Source organism: Quercus robur, chromosome 1 (assembly GCF_932294415.1).
Source record: "Quercus robur chromosome 1, dhQueRobu3.1, whole genome shotgun sequence".
NCBI classification, from domain to species: Eukaryota; Viridiplantae; Streptophyta; class Magnoliopsida; order Fagales; family Fagaceae; genus Quercus; species Quercus robur.
In genome coordinates, this window is record NC_065534.1 from 35833192 (window position 1) to 35850877 (window position 17686).

Here is a 17686-nt window from a genome sequence, read left to right on the forward strand (position 1 = left end):
GCTAGTCAACTATATGTTTCATCCACAAATTGGGCAAAACATTGAAGTGTACGTGGACGACATGCTGGCCAAACGTGCGAGAGAAATGCAACACTTGGACGACCTTCAAGAGACATTTGACACGCTTAGATGATACAACATGAAGTTGAATCTAAGCAAATGTGCCTTTGAAGTTTCAACAGGAAAGTTCCTTGGTTTTATGGTTTCACAAAGGGGAATTGAAGCAAATCCTAACAAAATCCAAGCAATACTAAGCATGGAGCCCCCAAAGAATATCAAAGTCCAAAGCCTCAATAGACGAGTAGCAACCCTCAACAGGTTCGTCTCAAAAGCTATTGACAAGTGTTACCATTTTTCAGAGTGGTAAGAAAAGCATTTGAATGGATGGACGAGTGTCAACGGGCATTTGAAGACCTTAAAGCTTATCTCACTTCAACTCCGTTGTTGAGCCTGTCTAAGTTAGGTGAAGAATTATATCTGTACCTAGCAGTGTCCCTTCATGCAGTAAGCTCAGCCTTAATCAGGGAAGAAGGAAAGGTGCAGAGGTCCGTCTATTATACCAGTAGGGCCTTAAGAGGAGCTGAAGGACGGTATTCGCCAATGGAAAAGTTAGCCTTCTCTTTGGTAACAGCAGCAAGAAAGCTCAGGTCTTATTTCCAAGCTCAGGTCATTAACGTCCTGACAGACCACCTGCTGAAGAAGACTATGAATAAGCTGGAAGCTACTGGACGATTGATCTAGTGGGCGGTTAAACTTAGTGAGTTTGACGTGAGATATCGACCAAAGGAAGCAATAAAAGCCCAAGCCCTTATGGACTTCATTGCAGAATTCACTCCTGCCCATGATTAGTAGAGTAAAGACCATGGGGCAAAAGAATGGGTCATCCGTGTGGATGGTTCCTCCACATAGCATGCAGGAGGAATTGGAATAGTATTGCAATCACCAAAGGGGGATTGTCTGGAGTATGTCGTTCGTCTATAGTTCCAGACGACCAACAATGAAACTAAATATGAAGCCCTCCTCCAAGGCTTGGAGTTAGCTAAGTCACTTGGAGCAGATTCAGTTCTTGTCCAGGGAGACTTGTAGCTAGTAATAGGCCAAGTGAATGGAACATGTGATGCCAAGGAAGAATGAATGAAGAAGTATTTGGGAAAAGTAAAGCGGTGCATCAAGGGCTTCACAATGGCCTAGTTTCAGCAAATCTCGAGGGAGGAAAACATGGAAGCTGACATCTTAGCCAAGGCAGCATCTACAGATGAGTTGGTTGGTGGTCAGATTAAAGTCCAGTACATCCCAAGTATAGACGTTCCAGAAGTACATCATATAGATGGAGTAGCTAACTGGACTACTCCCATCATGTCTTATCTCAAGGACGGACTCCTCCCCGAAGATAGAGAAGAAGCAAGGAAGCTAAGAGTAAGGGTGGCAAAATTTGTCCTCATGGACGAGGTACTATATAAAAGGGGTTTCTTTCAGCCCTAACAAAGGTGTTTGACTTCAGACGAGTCCTACTACGTCCTGAGGGATGTCCACGAAAGAACCTGTGGAAATCATTTAGGGGCCAAATTTTCTGCAATAATGGCTGAGGTTTGGAATGAATCCCATATCGTCTGAGAGCCATTCCAAACCTCAATTTTTTTCACTATAAAAAGTCTTACATGGTACATTTTCAAAACACACAGAAATCCCATGAGAAAAACCTAAGATTCACTAGAAAACAGTGAATCAAAAGGGAGTTTTTCACAAAAACACTCTCAAGTCTTTTTTATTTGATTGAAACCTCTTCTAGCCCCAATCCTCTGATTTTAAAATTATTAATCACTATTTTATTGAATTCTGATATATTTGACTGAGGGGAATGGTAAAAAATCAAGCCTAGGAGCTTTTGTTTTAAGGTATTCTTTTGAACTTTTCTTTTTCCTTTTCCGCATTTAATATTTTCTTTAATTTGTTTCTTTGTTTACCTTATGTTTATATATATATATATATATATGTTTACATTAGTTTTAGGCTTTCTTTTTTGTTTTTTTAGCATGTTAGGTTGTTAGATTTACGTTTTTATTTTGTCTGGTTTCTGTTCTGTTTTTGTGTTAATTAGGTTTTCTGGGTAAGGATCTGTGTATGCATAATCTAGCCTACACACGCAGGCTGAACTCATGCGTACGCAGACCTGTTCTAGCGTGCGTGATGCCGTTACCCAAAAACCCTAATTTTTGTTTGTTTTGTTTCTTCTTTCATATGTTTGTTCTATGTAGCCTCCTTTTCATATATTTTAAGTCTCATAATTGCTTGTTCGTCTTTTAACATGTTTGTTCGTTATCACATGCTTAGATTAGGGTTTTATGCTTCAATGCCATGAACATGCATTCATATGCCCATTCATGATGTCACAGGTGCTGCGAGGTAAGTAAGGTAAGTCATGCTGTGAGAGACCAAAAAATTAGGGCCAAGAGATTTGGGTGCTTTTAAGGGCACCTATCTTTTTGGGTAAGTGGTGTGGAGTCACCACTTTTTTTTTTTTTTATACAAAAATATAAGAAAAAAAAATACATATAATTACATGTTCAAAATACTTCATTTTCATTGATTGAATATAGAAAGGTACAACTTTGGTAAATTAACTTTACAAGGCTTTGGGTACTAGTTACAATCTATGCAAAAGAATACAAAGCTTTGGTCCTAGTTACAATCTACCAAAATTAAAAGGCTAATCTACCTATCCAAAAATCCTAAGCTCGGGGGCTAGGTTACGGAATGGGAAGGTGTTAGGAACTCATTCCACCCAGACAGAATTGGTCTTCTAGACTCTAATGACAGACCAGTTTTTGGTTTATTTATTTATTTATTTAAATCAGATCTATATTTAATAAAAATACAGATCAGTTTTGGAAAAAAAATCAAATTTGAAAAGACAGATCCGTTTTGAATCTTCATAAAAAAATTTGTTAATCATTGCAGATTTTGAAGTCAAAAAGAAAGAATTGAAATAAACAATCATCTAAGGTATCTAAGCATGGAAATTGTATATTAAGAACAAGGCATAATGAAACATACTAAACATATTCATGCATCAAACAAAAACAAACTAATTAATGGAAAAAGAAAAGAAAGAAGAAGAATAGAATACCTCTTGCATGAGCGTGCTCTTTTAATGAATGAATTATTTAGAAATCAAAGAAGTTTATTCACCTCTTTGAGGTCTAAAATACCTTACTTACAAAAAAGAAGTTCTTAAAGCAAAAGCCTCCAGAACCTCTTTAACGTAAGGCGAATTGAAAAGTCAGAAGAGAAGAGCCCTTAATTCTAATTTATTTCCCCTATTTATAGAGGTTGGGATGTTGAATGGGATCAAATACGAATTGGAACGTGTCCTCGTCTCTAAAAAGTTGAAAAAGATAGGATTTATCTCAATCAGAAAGTCCTTGGGCTGGGCCAAAAATTTGGACCAATCGGCATTTGGGAAGTGCCGATCGGCACTTAGGGAGTGCTGACAAGCCCTCATGGGTGTTGAGCCTACGTTTGAGTTGTGGTCCAATTTGGCCTCATTTTTTTGAGGATTTTTTAGCTAGAGATTGCACCTAGATGCATTTTCAATCCGTATTCTAAAAATTAATCCATTTTTCTTGATATTTAGGTATTTAAAGTGATAATTATCTTGTAGATAAATATTCCAAAAAAGACTTGATTATCCACAACTTCTTTGTTTTCTAATTATCCACTTTATTCCCATGCAAGCAGGCCTATTTTTGATACTAAACAACAGCCAATCACAAAATATTTAATTAATTTTAATTGTCTAACCAATCAAAATTAATTTAAATTAATCACGTGTGGTTGGTTCCACCCAAACAAAATGCATAAGGACCATGTAAACTTGATCATGTGATATTTTTCAATCCGACAGTCCAATTTGGAAATCAGACATACTATCGCAATCATTAGAACCTCAAGATCATTTTTATGATATGCAATGAATGAATTAATGCATGTAATGCAACTCTAAATTTTGGGTATATGAATGGTCACTTAGTCATCTTCCTAGATTAAATTATGGGTGCAAAATCGAGTGTCTACACATGCATTCACATGAATGTACATGTTATTTGTTTAACCTTCCCTCGATATATGTGTATGAAGTTGATGCCTTGTTTTGGTTTATGATGTGATTTTCTTTGCTACCATGTTTGGGTTGCTGTCTTGCCCTGAGATGTATGATAGGGTTTCACATGTTAGGGTTTCTCATATGTGTTCAACTCTTTATTGCTTTAAGGATGGATATGTGTTTTGGGATGAATGATGCCATGATTGTATGCTTAGATCTATGCTAGTGTGTGTGTAAGTATAGATGTAAGTGTTGAACATGCTTTTAATAAGGTTAGAACGTAAGACATAATGATGGGAGGCCAACCTTAGGGTCAAACGATCTTAGATGCCTAACACCTTCCCAAGAGCGTACCTAAACTCTGAACCCATACTTTGGTAGTAAGACCAACAATCATTCCTCGAAAGGATGCTATATTCATGGTTCTTAGACCATATAACTAGGTGGCGACTTTGACACTCTTTCTCTTGCGCCCACAGCATCAGTTTGATAACACACCTTTTAGAGAGTTTTACAAACAGCTGGGAATCAGGAATCTCTACTCCTCACCCTTCCACCCACAGGCTAATGGACAAGTAGAAGTTGCAAACTAATCCTTACTAAAGACCATTAAGACTCAACTTGAGGGGGCAAAAGGGATATGGCCAAACAAATTACCCAGCATCCTTTGGGCATACAGGACGACAATAAGGACTCTTACTGGAGAGACTCTTTTTAAACTAGCATATGGAAGTGATGCAGTGATATCCACAGAGGTTGGTTTAACTAGCTACAGGGTGGCCCATTATAAGGACAAGGAAAATGAGAAACAACTCCGTCTAAGCCTCGATCTCATTGACGAGGTAAGGATGGATGCAGAACAGAGGGTGTCACGTTACAAAAACCTGATGACTAAGCACCATGATGCGTTGATCAAACCAAGGCAATTCAACATTGGGGACCTTGTCTTGAAAAGGGTGTCTTTGGCTACTAAGGACCCTGTAGACACCCGATTTTGTACCCATGATTTAATCAACGAGAATGACTTGAATGATCATTCATGTACTCGAAAAATCATGATTGCATTACATGCATCAATTTGTTCTTGCATTACATACATCAATTTGTTTTGGCATTACATGCATTAACTCATTCATTGCATATCATAAAAATGATCTTGAGATTCTAACAGTTGTGATGGTATGTTCGGTTTCCAAATCAGATCATTGGATCGAAAGATATCGCATGATCAAGTTTGCACGATCAACATGCATTGTGTCTAGGTAGAGTCAACCACACATGATCAATTTAAATTAATTCTAATTGGTTAAGCAATTAAAATTAATTAAATAATTTGGTGATTGGTTGATAATTAGTGTTCAAAATAGGATTGCATGCATATGAATAAAAGGTATGATTGGATAACAATAAAATTGTGGATAATCTAAACTTTATCAAGATTTATTTTAGGATATTTATCTTCAAGATAATTGTTCCTAAAAAAGCCTGAATTATCCAGAAAAGAGATAAAAAAAAAATCATAGACTAAGGATGAAAACACATCTAGGTGTGGGGACTAGTTCAAAAAACCCTAGAAGGAGAGTCCAAATCGCACCCGAACATGGAAGAACGTTCAATGTCCAAGAGTCCATTCAGCACTTTTGGAGTGCTGAACGGCACTTTAAAAGGCTCGAATTTCCCCCTTTTGGGCTTTGGCCCAACGCCTTTTGGGTGACGATAAGGCACACCTTTTTTGATCTTTTCGTAAAAGGATGAGTCCCGATTCACGTTCTACACATCAGAGCTATTTTTTAGAGTCTTTTGGCCTCTATAAATAAAGGCTGGATCTCATAATGTAGCACCTTTTTTTTTTCTATGCTCTAAGAGACGTACGTTTTGAGGCTCTTAAATTGTTGATATTTGCTGATCCTTTCTGAGATTTGCTGCTAAAATTAGGGTTTTTAGGTTTCAAAGATAACTGAATAATTTTCTTTGAACCCTAAAACATCCTTTCAAGAACAAGGAGTGCTCATGCAAGAGGTTGTTTTCAATCACCCTATCCTTTTTTATGCTTCTTATTTATGACGATGCATGTTTTCCTTCATCCATAACATGAATTGTTAAACATTGTCTTGTTAAAACATGATCTTGATTTTGTTTATGTAATTGTTATGATCTCTTTCTTAATTCCAATAATCTGCATATGATCAATGCTTTTCCTTAAAATAAAAACAGATCTACATCTTTATTTGATGTAGATCTAAATTTTTCTTTAAAATAAAAGGGATCTGCATCTTCCCTTAAATGCAGATCTGAATTTTTCTCAAATTAAAAATTGATTTGTATCTTTCTTCGATACATATCTGATTTTTCTTTAACATATGCTGATTTTTTGAAAAAAGGAAAAGATTAAATGTGACTGTGTTTGTGTTTGTTTTATTTAATTTAATTTATGTTGCATAAATTTAAATTATGAGTGAAACTTTCTTCTTAAAAAAATCTTTTTCATTCTTTTAAAACATATAAAAAAAATAGATTTAATTTTTCTGTTATCAAAAACCATTTTTTTAGTTCAAAAAAAAAAAAAAAAACAAATCTGATATTTTTCAAATCAAAAGACTTTATTTCATATGATAAACATAGATCTGAATTTTCTATCTCCAAAAACCACCTTTTCTACATCTTACAAAACAGATCTAGTATTTTGACAAATCAAAATCAATTTTTTTTACCAATCAAAATAGATCTGAATTTTTTAAACAAAAAAAGAGACTTCATTCATAAATAAATTGATGCAATTTAATATTTATTTAACATGTTCAACATATTATTCATGACATGCATAAAAAGGTACATTGGTCACAAGAGTCTAGAAGACTAGACTCTGTCAGGGCGGAATGGGTGCCTAACACCTTCCCAACCTAGCCTCCAAATTTAGGTCTTTGGTTAAGTAGATCTAAGCCTTGTCTTTACTTTTTATTTTGGGTAGAATGTAACTAGGACAAAAAGCCATGTAATTATTTGGTAGTTTGTAACTAAGACCCAAAGCCATATAGTTTTTCAATTTTCCAAATATGTAATTTTTTATTCAATCAATGAAGAGAATAATTCAGTCATGTATTTATTTTTATTTATTTTTTTTTTTTGTTTAAAAAATAAGTGGCGACTCCATATCGCTTACTCAAAAAAAGAGGTGCCCTAAAAAGCACTCCAAAAAATCTCTCTTTTTTGAGAGGCAACTTTCAAGGTCTCTCACAGACCCCGCTCATGGGAAGTTGGGACCTAATTGAGAAGGACCATACAGAGTCATCAACTACAAGAGATGAGGATCGTACTATCTGGAAGCCTTGGATGGACGAAGGCTAGAGCATCCATGGAATATGGAGTACTTGAGGAAGTACTACTAGTGAAGGCCCGTCAGGGAGGTCAGCAAGGATGAGCCTAAGGACTACTGGTTCCCACTAGTAGCCTGTTTATGTTATCTTTCAGCACTTTATGTTTTCTAGTAGTGTTCTATGTTTTTAGCATTTGAATTCCCTAAAAAGTACTAGCTACTAGCATGTGCTATGTTTATGGATGATGTCATGACCAAAGTCCTTTTTTATATAAAGTAGTTTGAATTCCCTAAAAAAGAACTAGGAATAAACATGAGCAATGTCTATGGACGATGTTATGTACAAAGTTCTCCATTGTATATATAAAACAGTTTGAATTTTCTAACTTAAGTGTTGATGATTCTCTATGAAACTAAAGTCCGTAAAAAGTTATAGATGTGTAAAATCTCTAGACGTAGAGATGCATTGTTGTGAGCCATCCTTAGACGAGGAAAAGGAAAATTATCATAATCTTAAGGTAAAAATAGAAGTGCAAAGGGAAGGAATAGACACCTCCCCGCACACTTGTCCAATAATTAAAGACGAGGAAAGGCATGCATGCAATAAATACTCTCTAAGGACGACAAATGTCCAAGCCCCTAAGTAGCCCAAATTAAGGACGAGAAAGCACTTAGCCAATTCAAAATTCCTAAAATAAGTCCAAGTTATGGACGAGGAAATACTTAGCCATTCCAAAGTAAAGTCCTAACTATGGATGAGAAAATACTTAGATATTAAAATTGGCAATGGAAACAAAAGCAAACATTCACATATGGACAAAAACATATAAACTTAAGGGTAGACGACCATTGTCCAAAAACCCTTTAAAATAATAAGCCTAAAAAGGCAATTTTATTAAACCCCCCAGTCCTTAAATCATGGATGAGGTAATGTACTTAAAAAGCCTAAAATAGTCCAAAACAACGGACCCCCCCACCCCCAAGAAAAAAGAAAGAGAAAAGAAGTAAATAAAGACAAAAGTAAAATTTTACTTTGGGGATAAACCACTGGGGGCAGTACCCCCAAACTCTAAGTTGTCCTTCATGGGATGAGGAGTAGAAGCATCATCGTCAATATTCACGTCCTTAGAGCTCGTCTGGAGTAAAGAACTTTCAGTCATGGTGGGAAGCTTGATGGAGTCAAAATCCACCCTAGGAAAGGATTCAATAGCATCCATGCAAAAGTCATCAAAACTTGCAGCATAGTTCTTATACAAGAGTTCAGTGAATACATTGGACGTCCTAAATTCTTTGATAGCTTCCTCCTCAGCCTTACCGAGAGAAGAACAGAGCTCGTCGCTTCTCTTTTGTAGGTGATCTAAATGAGTGTCCTTCTCGACGGTGTTTGCCTTTAGCTCTTCAACAAGATTTTTGAACTCCTTTATCTCATCCTCCTGTTTGACCCTCTCCCCAACTCTGTGGCTAGATTCCTTCTCTATGTCACGAACCTATGTCTCTAGCCTAATCCTCTCCTTGTCCAACTCATAGGCTTGCCTAGACACCGCCATAAACTTGGACATGGCCTATATTAGGAAACATGGATATGAGATAAAAAGAATAAAGTTCAAATTTTGTATGGCTAAGGATGAGTCAAAATACCTTGAAGAGATCATGAACTCTAGATCGTTCAAACTCCTTCATGGACATGTCATAGCAGATGGTGATGTCTTTGTCAGTCACTACCTTCTTAAACCTATCCCAAGCAAGACCTTCACTCCTTAGGAGGATCATTGGGCCATTATCAAGAGGCCCAGCAGGAGAAGGATTGGATGAATCTGCACCAGGATGAGGAATGGAATCTTTAACCTTAAAGGTGGTAGTTTTAGGCACAGGAGTAGCAGGGTCAAGAACCACGACAGGAGTGGTAGACAGCGTTGAAGAGTCAACTTTCTGTTTCTTGTTGCCTCGACGGCTAGGGAGATTACCCGTGTCCAATTTCTTAGACACTGTCTTCCTCTTCTTTGAAGAGATTGGAGGGACGAGCTTTAATGTAGACAAGGTAGGGGGACAAGTTTGGGTAGGAGCCTCATTCTGAGGCTAAACAATTTCATCACCAGCAATGCCTTTCCCCTTGTTCTCCTTCATGGTTGCCATTCCTATATGAGAAAAAGAAGCATCAGAGTCTAGATAGACTAACCAACCAAAGTGCAATAAAACAAATAACTTACATTGACGGGTGGTAAGCTCATGGGCTAATGCTTCCTTTGTAGGCTCAGGTCCAAGCTTCCAAGTCGCTAGACGGCGAAGTGTCACCAAAGAGTGAAAAGTCCTATTTACAAAGGCTTATGCTCGTTGGACGCAGTCTAGGAAGAATTTGGTCAAGGAGGGTCGTCTTACAGCTTAAAAAAAAATGGAGTTAGATAAGTATAATAGAATAAGCAAGATGAGTAATATAAAATAATGTACCCTCAGGACGTAGAAGACCCATCACACTAGTGTAGGAAGGGAATAGGTCCCTGCCTACCTCAACAAGGTTCCCTGCCCAAAACCCTAAGACAAAGAAGAACTCTATCTTCCACCTCCTATTAGATGAGGGAAAGGACCTTATCAACCTACAGCTAGAACCCTTGGTTGAAAACTGATAGAAACCTAGGGATTGGCATATTTTGGAGGGTTTATAACAATATAGGAACTCGTTCACAGTGAGAGGATGGTTCCTATCATAGACCTCTCTCCATAACACTTGCATGGATACAATGATCCTCCATGCATTGGGTTAAGTTGGTTTTTTCCTACACCCAACCTATGGAGAATATCCCTAGCAAAGGCATTAAGAGGCAGCCTGAGACACCCTAGCAGGTAAGCCTCGTATATGCCAACCCCTAAGTTTGGAGTACAGCACCATTCACCAAGAGTAGCAAGACGGGGATTAAGCTTGTCCGGAATTTGATATTTGTGCTTGAGTGAATAAAGTCTTTTTCTCCTCTATCTCTAAAGGAATACCTATGGAACAACAATATAAAATGTCCTCCTCCTCACATAGGGAGGGGATGGACGTTGGGGCACTAATGGACGGACCAGCGGATGACCCAGATGCAGCCCTCTGCCTTAACTCCTCTTAGAGAACCTCTAAAGGAATCCTAGGAACCCCAAACGAGTACTGCTCATCTGTAGAACCACTATCACTACTACCACTACTATCACTACTACTATCACCACCATTACTCTTGTTCTGGTACTCGTCTATCTCCCTCTTGTCATTATCACTAGACAAAGAAAATACTATCTCAGACATTTCAAAAAGAATTCTAAAGAAAAACCTACAAACGAAGAAAAAAGGATACCTGATTCTAAACAAGAATGACTAAGGATGGAAGGAAACTTCTAGATGAGGTGTAGGACGACTGATGTCAGAGAAGAAAATATGAGAAATGTGAGAGGGTAGGAGAGGTATTGCCCTATTTATAGGCAGCACGGTGGGACACTGAAACGATGTGAACTAGTTAGAGTGCGCCATGTGGCAATATTTTTGAAGAACAAAACAACGCGACTGGTAAGCTACTGGGATTATGCCATGTGTCAACATCTAGGACGTCTGATTTCAGATCGTCCTGACATGCCACCTGGAGAATCCTTCAGCTAATGAAAAATCACCATGTGTCAAGCCAACAGTAGTATGGACGACACAAGGACAAAGGGGCAACTGATGGGGTCCAAAATTAAGCTTAGTTCTTCCATGATAGTTGTCCATAACCAGACCACGTCCAAAAGGTTTTGCAAGGAAGGAAACCCAACAAAAGGATCACAAACATGAATAGGATCCGTCCATGGGTATTGTGATAGTCCAATTTTAGGATAGTCATCCATGGCCCAATGGCATGGATGACCCTACAACACTTAGCTAATTTTAAAGAAAAACTTTCTAAATGATCAATATAATTAGCCACAATTCGCCATTCTAGAACATGGGGAGGATTCCCCATAATCTGCTCCACTTTCTCCATTAACTCCACACATCCCCCACAATGATAGTGGATTCGAGCAAGTAGACCCACTCCTAACTCTCTATAAAAGGATCAAGTCCAATTTAATCAAGGTAAGTTTAACTATTCATAAAATCACCATCCTTGTGTTCTAGAGAGAAAATTGACTTAGCCGTCGGAAGGTCTTTGGTAGGTTCACACCGGTCACCCTTGACAGTCTTTCTTTTTCTCTTCAGGTCATCAAGCCATTACTATAGCTCGAAGCATTCAGCCTATTGATTTTCGTGCATCATCAGGTGTAACATAGGTTCTAATTTTTAATTTTGTGGTTTTGTTATGCATTTGCTTTAGTGTTGCTTTACATGGTTGTATATTCAGTTTTGTCTAAGATAACCTTTTCTTTAGGCATTGAATAAGAATTTCAGGTTATTTATTTGCTTAGTCATTGAACAATTTGTCAACTGAATTAGATGTAAACAATGGGTACCATTCTATAAGCCTAAAATTGAATAGGAAATCAATAGCTACACGTTAGATTGGAAGTAAGATATTGAATGAAGTTGTTTAAGCATTGTACCTACTAGGTTGTTTATGTTGTCTTGTTTGTTATGTATGGCTCTTCTATGGCAGCTTAATGCTAAGTCCATGGCATAAGGCGTAGGAGATGACTGTCATTTAACATAGATTATGCAAAATTTTCTGCTTGACTAAATTGAATCTGAATTTTTCTTCTTCTTCTTCTTCTTTTTTTTTTTTTTTTTGGGTTGGTAGTTACCTAACCCATTTGTTGAAGATTTAAAAGAATGTTACTTTCTGTATGATAGGATTGTTGAACTGTTCAATTTTTTTTTTTTTATAAAATTAAAAAAAAATTTGCTTCTAATTTATATTAGAGAAAGGGAATGTAAGTAAACTGTTTCCTATATATATTTCTTTCAATTTTTCATGTTTCTTTAATTTTCAGTTTGTGTTTCCCTTTTTTTTTTTTAACCTTGACTTAAAGTTTTGGATTTGCTTTTCTTAGGATCTTGTTCAATTAGGAATTCAACACTGAAAAGTTATATATTTTTAGTCTCTATATTAGTTCAACTACGAAATGAATTGAATTGAATGAGAATCTTGCAGACTATTTATTTGTTTAGTCATAGCCTTGTCAATTTGTCAATTGAATTAGATGTAAACAATGGGCACCGCTCTATAAGCCCAAAATTGAATAGGAAATCAATTACTACATGTTGGATTGGAAGTAATATACTGCAGGGGTGGCGCCAAGTACTAATGAGAGTGGTCACGGGACCACCCTGAAATTTTTTCTTTTTAATATAACTTAATTTTTTTTTTAATTTTAAATTAATACGGGTCTTTGGACCACCCTAAAAAAACTTGACCACCTTAAAAAACTTAAACACCCTTAATAAAAATTGAGCCCATTAAAAATAAAATTCAACCTCTCAAAAATTTTGGTCTGTTGAATGTTGAGTAAAAAAATTGCAAGAAATGCAATGTTTATAATATTTTCGCAATATTTTTGTAACAAATCCTAAATAGCAAAATATTACTGGTAAATAAAAAAATAATTTAAGTGGTAAGTTCAAATTAGAACCAGAAAAATTTACCACCTTGGCTTTGGTGTGAAAGTGTTGCAAAAAATATTGTGAACATAACACTTCTCAAATATTGCCCAAACAAACAAATTAGCCTAAAAACCCAAATCAAATGTTTAATTGTGATTTTTTAAAATTGTGTTTTCAATTGGCATATTTTAAAATTGCTATTTTTTTATATAAAAATATACACACTTTTTAAATAGCTAGTATGTTAGTGCTTACTTTAGTCTTTAGCCAAATTTGTTGGATTTATGTGATATATTTTTTTCAAAAAGATAATGCATTTTATTTATATTAGTACTTATTTAGGCAATATGTTAGTAATTGAATGAGAGATCAATAGCTTAATAATTGCTTGGTTGTGTACATTGAAAAAGATGTAACTGATAACATTGATTATTAAATTATCATATCACACAATAATTTCAAAATATGAAAACTTGTGAAAGGAAATTTTAAAACTTTATGTATTTGCATATGTTTTTATTATGTGATGTTAATATATTCAAGTTTTATTATTATTAATTTTTTTAATTTAATTGTTTTTAATGACCACCCTAAAAAGAATTTCTGGAGTTGCCACTGATATATTAAATGAAGTTGTTTAAGCACTGTACCTACTAGGTTGTTTATACTATCCTGTTTGTTGTGTATGGCTCTTCTATGGTAGCTTAATGCTCAAGTCCATGGCATCTAATGGTTCCCTCCCCTTGTTCCTTAGTTCTCTCCCTATTTGTAATTAATTTCTTCTTTGTTCTTTTTTCCTTTCTTTTTAATTTTTCGGACTACTTTGTGCTAATTGAATGCGAATCTTGCTTTTTCTTAAATGTGCCTTTTCAACAAGTTTTCTTACTGTGGTTGTTGAATTCTCCACTGTCAACTTTAGCTTCTAGGACACAGTTGGTATCATTTTTTTGATAGCTATTATAATATTTTTAGTTTCAAATATAATTTGCTTCTACTTGTAATGTCAATTTTCTCCTACTTGTAATGTCAATTTGCTCTCTATATGTACCAGAGTGTAATTAAGGATGTAGATGGAGCTGTTTTATATAATACAATTTATTGAGTTGTTAAGCATGGTGTTCAAATGTACCCTACCTTTGTTGTGCTTTTGTGGAATTAGTTTGAATTTCTAAAAGTTCAAATTGGTTTTTTGGTTTTGTATTAAGTGGTTGGATTTACTCTTTACTTGTATCCTAAATTGAGTTGAAACGTTACAATTTTTCAATGATAATTGTAATATTAGCGTAAAATTTTCCAATTAAATTTTAATTTTGTAATAGAACAAGTTTGCCAAATTAGGAAAATTTAGTATTGTAATAGCACAAAATTTAAATTTATTCTTGATTGTTGCTTGTGAATTTTTCTTCTCTTTTGTCTTTTATAGGTTATATGGAAATCTAAAATTACTTGAATTGAAAATATGAGTGCGGGCAACAAAGAACCTGAAACAATCTCACTTTATGATATGGTGGACGACTTAGTACATGATGAGTAAAAAATAAACGAAGATCAAAATAATGTAGACTTGTCATTGGATGATTCAAATCAACCGTTTACATGAAATAGGCATTTAGAACCACATCTTGATATGGTATTTGATAACTTAGAGGTTGCTTGTGCATAATATAATGCATATGCAAGGCAAAAGGATTTTAGTATATGAGTAAATCATACTCGAAAGAATAAAGATAAAATATTGGTTGGAATTGAATATGTTTGTTCAAAGGAAGGATTTCGTTGTCAATGTAATGAAGACAAAGAAAGAGCAGGTCCAGAGCGTGTAGAAACAAGAGTGCGATGCAAAGCAATGATAGGTTTAAAGAAAGTTGATGATACATGGATTCTATGTAAGTTTGTTGAGGTTTATAATCATGAGCTTCTTACTCCTAAGAGTACAAGTTTGCTTTGTGGGCATAAAGTGATAACAAGTGCCCAAAAGAATCTTATAGATACACTCAATGAGTAAGGTATAGCCCCAAGCAAGATAATGTTTATGTTAAGTAAAGAATTTGGTGGTGATTATAATATTGGATGCATTCTAGTTGATATTCAAAATTATTTGGGTAGTAAAAGAAGAAAGTTGCTTCAAGATGGAGATGCCCAAGGAATGTACAAATATTTTATTGAGAATCAATGTAAAAATCCAGGCTTTGTTTATGCAATTAATTTCTTCTTTGATTTCTTCTTGACAAATATAGTGCTTAACAAATATAAAAAATTTACAAGACATGTTACATTACATACATATTTAACAAATAAAGAACCAAGGATCTCAACCAAATGAATCCTATTCTTAGCCAAAATGATTATAAATATCCAAAGAGAGAACTATTTAATAGTTGTAGACACCAAGATCTCTAGTCCTTTGCCAAACATGTGCCAGCTGCTTTTGGTCTTCCACATCCTGAGGAATTGAAATGAGAACTTTTAGCCAATTCATTAAATAAAAATTTATGTAAAGTTCTTTTTTAAAGACACCAATGAACCATATAGCAAATTTAGCATTAGATGTACTTAAATAGCCAATCATGCATCTAAACAAATTTGCTAAAACATATTTTATCTTCTATTGAGTTCATCATCTTTATCAGGAATCTTTTATGAATCAGACACACAATTTAAAAAAAAAAAAAAAAAAAAAAAAGCAAGAAAGATGTATATATAAAAATCTACCTTATGCAAAGGGCACAAAGCAGTCCAAAAAAATTAAAAAGAAAGGAAAAAAGAACAAAGAAGAAATTAATTACAAATAGGGAGAGAAGAAATCAAAGAAGAAATTAATTGCAAAAAAAAAAAAAAAATGTCTGGATTTTTACATTGACTCTCAATAAAATATTTGTACATTCCCTGGACATCTCCATCTTGAAACAACTTTCTTCTGTACTACCCAAATAATTTTGAATATCAACTGGAATACATCCAACATTATAATTACCACCAGATTCTTTACTTAACACAAACATTATCTTGCTTGGAGCTATACTTGACTCATTGAATGTATATAAGATTCTTTTGGGCACTTGTTATCACTTTATGCCCATGAAGCAAACTTGTACTCTTAGGAGTAAAAAGCTCATGATTATGACCCTCAACAAACTTACATACAATCCATGTATCATTAACTTGTTAAGGTTTGTGCATTAAAATCCAATTTATTGGCATGTTATAAATAATTAAACTGTTTAATTATATGAGACTATTTATAAATGAACTAATGGGACATTATCATAGTTCTTGAGATGCATTGTATGTGATTTATATGATTTAGTTAGAGAAGATATATGTAAAGTTGTGATTTACAATTATGTATTTAGTTGGCTTTTATTTCGTGCCAAATTTGATTGTAATTATATTCCATCTTTTGTACCCTATATTTATTGTGAGATTTGTTTGTAAGGGTTGTGTGATAGAGTGAGAGTGTGTGAAGACTCAAGCAATTGAAGTTAGAAGATTTCTTATGGGTATCTCGCGACTAAGCATCCCGCGAAGTGAAGAATGTGCCTTGCACATGACTGGAATGCGAAGAATCAGTACAAATGGAGACAGCTATGTTTCGCAAATAGCTCGCGGGTAAAGCCTTCCCGCGAGACACCCGCGAAATATTCTGTTCTGCCAGACTGTACTATTTGATACACACTTTCTGTACCTACACTATTTATACCCACATTACCCACAAATGTTAAGGAGTGCTTCTGAGAGAAAACTCTAGCCAAACACCTTGAGAGTTAGAGAATATCATACCCATATATCTCTACACAAAAGTTTGTGGATTTTCTCAACTCCTACCTCTCCATTTCCATACCATTGAGAGGTTGATAGCCCAAACACTTACCACACCCTTTCAGAGTGTCAAGTGAGGTTTTGTTGCTGCTAGGAAGCATTGGAAGAAGCCAAGGATGGCAGATGCAACATGGATCTTGTTGAGGGATTCGGAAAGCTAGACAAGACACGGTTCCGATAAGCCTTGTTGGAGTAGGAGTTTGGAGGGCTTAGGTACAGTGGGTAGATTAGGCTTGGAGGGTCTCTTTGTAACTCATGTATCCCAACTGATTGTCTAGTGGATTGATTATCGCTTGGAGGGCGACGGAGAGGTTTTTCGCCGAGTTCTTCGATTTCCTCTTCGATAACACATCGGCGTGTTATCTATGTTTGCATTCTTCTTCCTTACTCTTTTACATTTCATTTTACTACTGTGTTTATATGAATATGTGTTAGAGTAGCTTGTTTGTTTATTCACTCGCATTTACACTATTCTGCACTTAGAATTAAGTTAGTGTAAAATCTATCGAGTCGTATCTTTGATTTGGGGGTCTAAACAGCTCTTGTGTTTTTAACACATTTTCGAGCTTTTAATATAAATCACAAGTTCTTTGTAAACTTAAAATATAGTTCGTAGTCGGTGGTGAAATTGGACGTTTCATCTGCGAAGACTATAACACATCAACTAAGATGGTTTGTCTTGATCATGGAAGTGAAGACTTTTAGTTGATATGTTGATATGTCTTAATTGTGTAAGACATATTGAACAGGACCACTGTGAGATTAATTATTTAATTAACAACTGTCATCTGAATAATTAATTTCATGACTTCTAATTTCATAGACTATCAATACTAAGAGGATAATGAATCTGATCATGAAATGTAGGTTACTTTGATATATTAGGAGTGAGATCTAGTTTAACGGTCAAAATCTC